The sequence below is a fragment of the Pinus tabuliformis genome, chromosome X (assembly GCF_031772625.1).
Source record: "Pinus tabuliformis cultivar Carrire ecotype Pingquan chromosome X, CPIR1, whole genome shotgun sequence".
Taxonomy (NCBI): domain Eukaryota; kingdom Viridiplantae; phylum Streptophyta; class Pinopsida; order Pinales; family Pinaceae; genus Pinus; species Pinus tabuliformis.
The window spans coordinates 156,199,066-156,208,803 of record NC_142308.1 but is presented as its reverse complement, the minus strand read 5'-3'; the positions used below and the strand labels follow the sequence as shown (position 1 = coordinate 156,208,803).

The window sequence follows — 9,738 nt, the reverse complement described above, 5'->3', positions numbered from 1 at the left end:
CCAATACCCAAATTGACAATACAATTGAGATTTTAATATATATATATATATATATAATAATTTAGACTGTAGATGTTATTTGGTTTCCAATATTCATTATTTTCAATTTTTAATATTTTTTTGAAAAATACTTGTACTTTTTAATCATTCATAGAAATTCAACAATTCCAACTTCATAAGTCTATTGGCCTCTCTTTGTACCTTTTGGGACAATTGCTAGTTTTATAATTGTTATATTTTTTGTTGAATTAAATCGTGATTTTACGTTGTTTTAAATATATTTTCAACTATAAAAGAAATAAATTAAAAATATGTTTTATTATTTAATTAAATTGTAATTTTATGTTTTTTATGTTTTGTTATTTTATTTTTATGTATAAATAAATTTAAATCATTTATAACATGTAAATTTCAAACTTGTGTTTTTAATAAATTTGGAATGGATTTTAAATATAATTATTAAAAAGACCAAAAACTAAAAAGTAGAATATTTAAAAAACAATGTTTTGTTTAGAACGGTTTAGATCCATTTTAATTACAGCTTTAGTAAGGATAGAGAAGGATCCATTCTCTTGATATGTGAACCTTTTTTAGAGTGCAAAACTTGAAAAAATGTTTCTGCCTCAAGAAATTTAATTATCTTCAAAATGGAAATATATTGGTTTTATATACATATAGCATGTGTAACTTTTTATTTTTAAAACTGTATTTTTTAATGCATAAACGGATATAATGCCTTGAAATTCTATTTGGACAGTTGGATTGTGTAAACTACACCACTTAAATTTACAATTCCAACAAATCTTTGCGAGACAAATTTTAAATTTAAGTTGAAAACTGGAACTAATGGCTCTAGGAAAACAAATATGAATTAATTTAAAAAATTTAAAAGGAGATAGCTAAAGTTCTAAAAAAAACCTCCTTTATGTTAATTGCAAAATATCATAGAATCTGAAGTTCACTCTCACTATCAACACATATTGGCTTTAGTCATTTCGTTTATGCAAACCATGACCTATGGTAATGTTTCTCCTCATTACGATGCTTGTTATAGCTTGAATATAATATGCATATAATATTTCGACATAGTGGTATGATTGGAAAAAAATTGATTTAGCCAGGAACAGTGGTTTGAGCAACACAGTGGTTTGAGCAACATCTATCAGAAATGGATCAACATAAGTGTGAGACTGCAAGTCTGAACACATTTCCTCCCCTCCATCCTCCACCCTTTGGAATGTTATCTTTCCTTTGATGCAACGTTTGTACAGTAACATCATAGCCATGTTCTATTCCTTTGATGTATCTTTGCACCTTTAGGGGCAATTACTAGTTGTAAACTTGTTACCAGTTGAACATTATATTGTTTTTCCATGTTCTATTCCTTTGATGTATCTTTGCACCTTTATGGGCAATTACTAGTTGTAAACTTATTACCATTTGAACATTTTATTGTTTTCCCCACTACTCTCAGTGAATTTGGATCTTTTGAAGCACTTATGAAATATTGGAGATGACGAAAGTTGATGTCGTGATGATTGAGCTTCGCCAACCTTAGCCGTATGAGAAATGGATTTGCTATGACCCTATGACAAATGAGGTGACTTTCAACTATGAAATTCTCTACACTTTTGGTAGGGTTCCATACTGCTTCATAAATTTTATGAAGTGTAGTTTTTCTCATAAAATAATGGAAATTCTAGCATTATTTTGGTTATTGTTTTTGGAAATTTGGGTTACAGTTGTAGAGCTTTAAAAATAAAATTGGGTGCCTGAGATTTTTGATTGTGCTGAATCCTTTTTAACTATCAAAAACAAGAATCAAACACTTGTAATATTAAGTTTAAAAAATTGGCCAAATTCTAACTATTTTTAACCATCTAAACGAAATTGATGCTTTAGTAAACAATGTTATTATAATTATGGTCCAATTGGAAATACACAATTTAGACTTTATTGTGAAAATGGTCCCAAAAAAAAAATATAATATTTCATAAAATAAATAAAGTTAGTTTATTTTTAAAAATAGATGACACTCATATATTTATATTTTTAATATTAATAAAATTCAAAAGGAGAAAAATAAAAGTATTTTTCAAAAACATTATTTGTATATTTAAATTAATATTTTTTTATTAATTTAAATTTATTTTAAAGTGGGATAAATATTTTTAATTAGGTGTATATATTTGAAAGGAGGAAACAGTGGCAAGATTTAGTTTTAAAGTGTTGGCTGCAGTGTTAACACGTTGGAAAAGTAAAGTTAGTTGATGAATATTTCATAAAAGTTAATTCATTTTTATAATTTATAACGAGAGTTAACACGTTGTAAAAGTTAGTTATTTTATTATGTTAGAAGTAAATTGTTAAAAGTAATTTACCATAGTAAAAGCTATAAAAAGTTTTAAAAACATATTAAAGTTAAATGTTACTTTGTTTTTTATAACTAAAATCGGAGAAGTTATTTTGAACAAATCTTACTATATTTGGCTTCCATGATCAAGGTTGAATAAATAATCTTTTTCCTTATTCGAATAAATAATCTTTTTTCTTATTCGAAGCCAACCTGAGTACCTCCTCCCAAGCATTCTAGACTAACCCCTTAAAAAATTAATTTACTATGTTAGAAGTAAATTATTAAAAGTAATTTACTAGGGTAAAAGTTATTTAAAAAAAAATCCTAAAGGTTAATGACTACTTCTACCCGTCGATTATTGTTTCTAAAAGTGGATGCTAAAATGGGTGGGGTGGGGTCGAGGTGGATTGCAAAAAGTTTGCATCTTGCATGCTTGTGGAATTTCATATTTTATGGAAGCTTGGCTTGTTGTATTGTTGTTTTTTAGACTTTGTTGTTGCAATAGAATTGCATGGGTGGGGTGTGCCTCGTAAGCTTGGCATTGCTGAGGAATACTAGAGTTGTAGAAGAATGCTAAAGTGGTAGTCTCTCTTCAAATGAGTAAAACAACTAAGCAAATTTTTCTATTGAAAGTATGAATTGCCATGTAATTCCTATGTGCAGAGAAATACTAGAGTTGTAGAGGAATGCTAGAGTGGTAGTCTCTCTTCAAATGAGTAAAACAACTATAACAAATTTTTCTATTGAAAGTATGAATTGCCATGTAATTCTTATGTAAATTTTTAATTACCCATATAACACAAATTGGTGAAGTATATAAACTTAGATCCAGAAATACTTGAATACTTCAACGGTAGTTGAATACTTCAACGGTACTGATTATAAGTGTTGTAAATAATAACAGTAAACTAAATCGAATGATAATGTCCATTCTTATTCGCTGTAAAATAATTCATTCACCAAAGCGCTTCCTACAACGCGCTGGGGCTCTTACTAGAACCTTTCTAGCTGACTGGTTCTACTCGGCAAGGCCTCCCTTCGGTCGGACTCCTCTCGTGTCTCTGATAGGTGGTTATGGGAAGGTGTTGTAGGAAGTCCCGTTCCATCTCGGTGAAGGTAATGCGATAGGAATGATTGATTGTGTGTTTCATGTTAGTAAGTGAATTGAAGATGTAGTACTGTTATAATGACGAGCTCTATAAGATATTGGTTTTGCTTGGCAAGGCCTGCCTTACTCGTCTTCTGTTTTTGACAAGTGGTTATGGGCAGCTGTTGTAGGAACTCTTCTTTTGTTTTTGACAGGTGGTTATGGGTAGGTGTGGTAAGAACTCTTATTCAGTCTTGGTAAGGGTCTTGCCTACAAGTGGTAACCCTTGATTGTGTGTTCGGTAAGTGAACTAAAGCTGTAAAATAGGACTAGATCTTTAGTGCATTAATTGTTAATGTGAATTAACTTTTTATTATTATTAAAAAAACATATAAAATAATTGGTTAATAATTTATGTGGAGCTATATATATCTATCTTAATTTGTATCTATTCAAGAAAGATAATTAATCCATACTATCACAAATACAGGAGAAAACAAGAATTTCTAATTGGTTAATAATTTATGTGGAGCTATATATATCTATCTTAATTTTGAATATCACAAATACAGGAGAAAACAAGAATTTCTAATTGGTTAATAATTTATGTGGAGCTATATATATCTATCTTAATTTTGTATCTATTCAAGAAAGATAATTAATCCATACTATCACAAATACAAGAGAAAACAATCTATCTTAATTTTGTATCTATTCAAGAAAGATAATTAATCCATACTATCACAAATACAAGAGAAAACAAGAATTTCTAAGTTGGTGTAGAAGCCATAGTATGAAAATGTGTTACAACATAGGCAGAGTTAATGATTATTACTTTAACAATTCACCACTATAGATATTCTCATTGCCGAAGAGTGGAAACTGTGCAAGATAAAATGAGAGGTTGTGAAACAGAAGTCAGCTGGATGCAATTAAATTGAATTTGCATTTATTTTAATCACAGACTAACAAACGGATCAAAAGAACTAAACCCAGAACTTGCATAGATAATAACTTGAAATAAATTAATCATCACAATAATTATGTGAAGGAAAAATTGTATTGGGGCCATATGATCGTTAGCTGAAATAATATAGAATCAACAATAACAGTTAGTGTTAGGTACTTCTAACATGCACGTTGTTGAACTCCAATTATACATAAATAAAACATGCCATACTTTACTGGAACCTCTTCTAACATGCACGTTGTTGAACTCCAACTATACATAAATAGAACATGCCACCATACTTTACTGGAACCTCGACCAGTAATGCTTGGAATTGAACCTGAGTAAATATTTACAAGAATAGATGGTAAATGGATGAATGATGACAGGATACTGGCTATGTTGAGTTAAGTATAGTTTGTTATAAAAGCATCTTCTATTAATAGATTATAGAAAAAGAGAAGTAATTAAATATTTCTTTTATTCCTAAATAATGCACAGTGAGTGTGAAAGGAATGAAATAATGATGTTGTTAACCTATTACCTGTGATTGAAGAAAATTTGTGAATGTTACAAATATGTTTATATTATGGAAATATGCTATCTGTGTTTATTAAGCATATAAACAAGAGTAATTCTGTAAACTAGATGTACAACCTCTTCCTAAGTGGATTGTTAACTAAATATTTAGTCTTGTTAAGACATGAGAATGACTAAAAGGAAGTTATTGACCACAAGTGGTGAAGGAGAGTTTCATATGACTAAAAGGAAGTTATAGACCATGAGTGGTGAAGGAGAGTTTCATACGGCTCATCGAAGGCCGAAAGGTCAAGCAGTAACATTGGACTATTGTACAAGTAGATTTCTCTATGTAGGGGAGAAAAAACCCTACAGGAAATGACCTGGAAAATCAGAGATACTGGAAGGCACTGAGAAATGAGTTAACAAACAAAAACTCTACCATCACTAAAACCAACAAACCCCGGTGCTAGGTACTAGACTATATAGTAAACCATTAAACTGGTGGTAAAATTTATACAGGGCAAACTTATACAATAATTGAAAGTCTATAAAATAACTCAAGTAAGTTAACAATGTCATTCCAATACCTACCACTTTGCACGACAGTCCTAACTATAAGTATACATATATTCTTAAGAAGAAACCACAAACATTATGTGTGAAAAGCGAAAAGAGCAACAACGCTTATAGCCATATACAGGAACAAAATAATATTTTCAATTTTCATACCCAGAAAATTGTTGCCATATGGAAAAACAAAATAAGACCCATATCTTAATGTGAATGAAAGAGTTGGTTTCTTCGTAGAAGAACCGTCTCCAAAATGTAATTAGGAGTATCATTTCATATTACATAGGTCTTTAAAAAAAATTAATAATTACATAACATTAAAAACCAAGCCATGGCGCCTGAAGCCCTGCTGCTGTTAACAACCAACTGAAAATTAAGAACCCTACTGCGAGAAGGAGTTTACACAAACACCACACCTGGAGTGTCGAAGCCAATAAGGAGGTGCCCTCGCCTATGGAAACCCTCCGGATTTTTCTCAGTGCTCTAGAAACCCTGACATGGAAAGGTAAGGGTTAACCTTGGCAAATCCAGGGAACAATCAAGTAAACTCCATAGTATACACAAAAATAAACTAATGGTTACCTAAGACGAGTGCTAGAGGTTTGAAGGAACTCAACAACATATCCATTTCGCACCAGGAAAAGGGACAAGTACCTACATTGTGAAATGGAGTGTGAGATATGTCGAGACAAGTGAATTTATGAAGAACCAGAGAGAAACTTAAAAAAAATCATGAAACCCTTAGAAATTTGGCAAAGATTCAACTTACCATGATGTATGGCATGAAGAAAGTGGACCCCGGTGAGTAGCTGGTTCATGGGCAAAGTTGCATGACGGGAAAGACCCCTAGAAAACCTTAGCAGAAGGAAGAGTATGTGAAACCCTAACTAGGTTGCAGAGAGAGGCAGAGTGCTCGACAGAGGAGTCGAATGAGCGACAGAAGGGTGCGAGAGGCAGAGGTAGTTACCTTACACCCACTGCGAAGTCCTCTCCACCGTTGATGTGTTGCCAAGTTTCCTGAGCCATTGATCATCTACAAATCCCAAGAACCGCATCCACCGTTGAACAATCCTTGATCCTGCAGTAAAGGAGGCTCCAGGTGTCAGTTATATGTGAATGGAGGGAAGATTCGAGAAAGTTGGGGTACATGTAACCCTGACCAATTTAATGTTCTCTCACGTTGGACATTAAACCATACCACTATGAATCCGATGGGCATAACTAAGCATGTATATATTTACATTTGGAATATGAACCTACACCCATATTAAACTATGCGATAATTGGTTTAATGTGCCAAGGACTATGCAAACCTTGGAAAACAAGTTTGTATGATTATAGAAAACTAATGATAATTAAAATGTCTATAAATATTCATAACCATAATTATGACCATCGAACCCAATAACCATGTGCATTGGCAACACTTAAATGTGCAAGGAAAGCAAGTATATTTTTACATGGTAGATAGTTAATGATCTAAGTAAAAAAAAATTGGTATGAGGGGGGTGGTGACACATAAACAAGGACTGCAAGGTTATAAAGAATCATAAACAATGTTAAAGTTATAGCATACACCATCTAATGTGTCATAAGAATTCACGAACATTATGAAAAATCTTGAATTATTTAAATAATGTTTTTTGGTTTGCATATAACCTTCAGAACTATCTTAGAGTGCTTAGTAGATGTGTAAGTATGTTCAAATGTATTCTTTTTATTTATTTTTATAAATATCATAATAATTCAGAACTATGTTAGACATAATGTTTTTTGGTTTGCATATAGCTTTCAGAACTATGTTAGAGTGCTTAGTAGATGTGTAAGAATGTTCAAATGTATTCTTTTAATTTATTTTTATATATATCATAATAGTTGAATTAACAAATGAGGATAATTATCATATATTTGGAAGGTGAAAAATGATATCATAATTCAGTTAATAATGAATAATAAAGACAATCATTATTGGCTTTTGTCTGTTAATGTGAATTAACTTTTTATTATTATTAAAAAAAACATATAAAATAATTGGTGAGTAATTTATGAGAAGCTATATGTATATAGTTATCTTAATTTTGTATCTATTCAATATTAATTTGAATTTATTTAACAAATAGATTTATTAAGTGTTTAGGGAATGAAAATTTTCAAATTTTGAAAACTTTTAACTTGCCCATCTTTGAGGAAATCTTTGAAAAAATGGTTCTTGCACAGTGGTTATAAATTTGAATAATTTTGGATTTTTAAGTTGCACTATTTAATTTATTTAGTCTAATATTGAAGTATATAGAAACCAAGTAATGATGAAAATGGATTGTTTTCCTAATCGATTTTCAGATTAAAATAATGAATGAATGTTGTTGCTATTGTGATTTAACGTTTTTTTCTTTGCAGTACACAAGGGAAGTTTTCCTTTGTTGCCAACAAAGGTTGTTGCTTTTGGTATGGATACTGCTATTTGGAAATTTCTCCCCTTTGACATTATTGAGCTTCTCTTTCATTGGCTTCCTTTTTTGGTGTTGATGAAATTTAAGTTGGTTTGTAGACAATGGTGTCTTGTTTTGGAAAACCCACTTTTTCTTGTGGCTTGTGATCGATGTTGTGAGAAAGAGTTAGGATTTATTTATTTGTCCACTCGTTTTCCCAATGATTGCTTCCTAGCATCATACCTTAACAATAGTGGTCTCTTTTTTACTATGGTGTTTCCTTTTCTTCATTCTACATAGAAAATTGAATGTACAATGGGATCAATGATTCTCTTCAGCACGCCTGGAATCTATTTGCATACAAACAATTATTTCATTGTAAACCCTTTTACAAAGACATTTAGAAATGTTGCAGTTCTTGGTGTTGGGGAGCGAGGATTCTTCTCTTTATTTCAAAAATGCAGTCCAGGAAATTATGAATGGGTATTTTTGAAACATGTTTGTAAAAACATGGACTCACTTTTTCTCATTTGTAGTAGTGTTGACAACGTTTGGAAGAGGACAAAGCTTCCATATGGTGGTGTAACTCTACCCAAGGAGGCTATCTTCTTGAATTAAAAGGTTTATTGGGTATATCCAGACAAAAATTATGAAGAGTACCCTACTTATGGTTACATTATATACTATTTGGAATTGAACATAAATAATTGGGGTTATTCGTGTGTTCGTATTGTTGACATACAATGTTTTTCATTAGGGTTATACGAGAATCAACTTGTTTGTGTTGTTAATAATGGCTGCACGTCTATTTGATCAATTAAAGAGAAGAATTTTCAATTTGGTTGACTGTTGAAAGAGGAAATTTTGGAATATTTTGAAGATGATCGGGGACACAGATGGTCGTTGCTTCAATATGTCTCTTTGGATATAAATAGTAAATGTGCAGGTTACCTACCTTTGCGCATAGTTGGAGAAAAAGTCCTTATGCTCGGTTGGTATGGAGTGCAGTTAAAGTTGTATGATTTACTGAGTGGACTATGCAAAACAACAATTGTTGATGGATTGTCCGTGCTTGAAGCGTCATGCTTCTATCTACAAACAGTTGAAGAATTTGATGATGTGATTGAAAATGGAAATCATTTTTCGCTGATTCCTAATGCAGATTCTATTGTTGAGATACCTCCACTACCTGTGGATGTATTCAATTAGTGTTTGAGGCATGAACATGTTCTTTTTTGTATATTACTGAAGACCATATGTATGTTTAATGTTTTTAAATATTTTTTTGAACATCATTGTAATTCACATTTTGAAGTTATATTAAGGAGATAGTCTCATGCTTTTATCTACAAATGGTGGAGGATTTTGCCTCATGTCACTGAAAATGGAAATGTATTTTTGGCTATTCATAATGCAGATTGTATTCTTCACATAGGTGCATTATGTGTGGATGTACTGATTTAGCGTTTCAGGCTTGAACATGTTTGTTTTTTGATAATGTAGAAGATCTTCTATATGTTTTTAAATAATTTTTAACATCATTGTAATTCACATTTTGAAGTTATATTGACGACATACGTATGGTAAATTTCGAATGCAGTTCGTATTTCTTTGTTTTTAATTTCTTCAACTTGTTGTATCGATTATGTGTAAGGGGAACATTTTTGCATGTGTTCCAAGTTTGTCGTGGGAAACATAATTTCTCAAATATTTCTTCTCTGCACTTTTGTTACTTTTTAGTTATTTCAAGATTGAAGAGTATGTATTAGCATCAAACGGAATTGTGAAATGACTTTTCAACTGACTTTAACTTTATCATAGAGAT

General features: G+C 31.2%; 1 long non-coding RNA gene across 1 annotated transcript; it reads right to left on the bottom strand.

Annotated features, from left to right (window-relative positions):
- Positions 1-5,664: 5,664 nt before the first annotated feature.
- Positions 5,665-6,651, bottom strand: LOC149138925 (uncharacterized). The gene is made up of 3 exons (XR_016265016.1): positions 6,254-6,651; positions 6,067-6,138; positions 5,665-5,976 (listed from the first exon to the last, which is right to left on the bottom strand). It is a non-coding gene; the product is annotated as an uncharacterized LOC149138925 (long non-coding RNA).
- Positions 6,652-9,738: the final 3,087 nt, after the last annotated feature.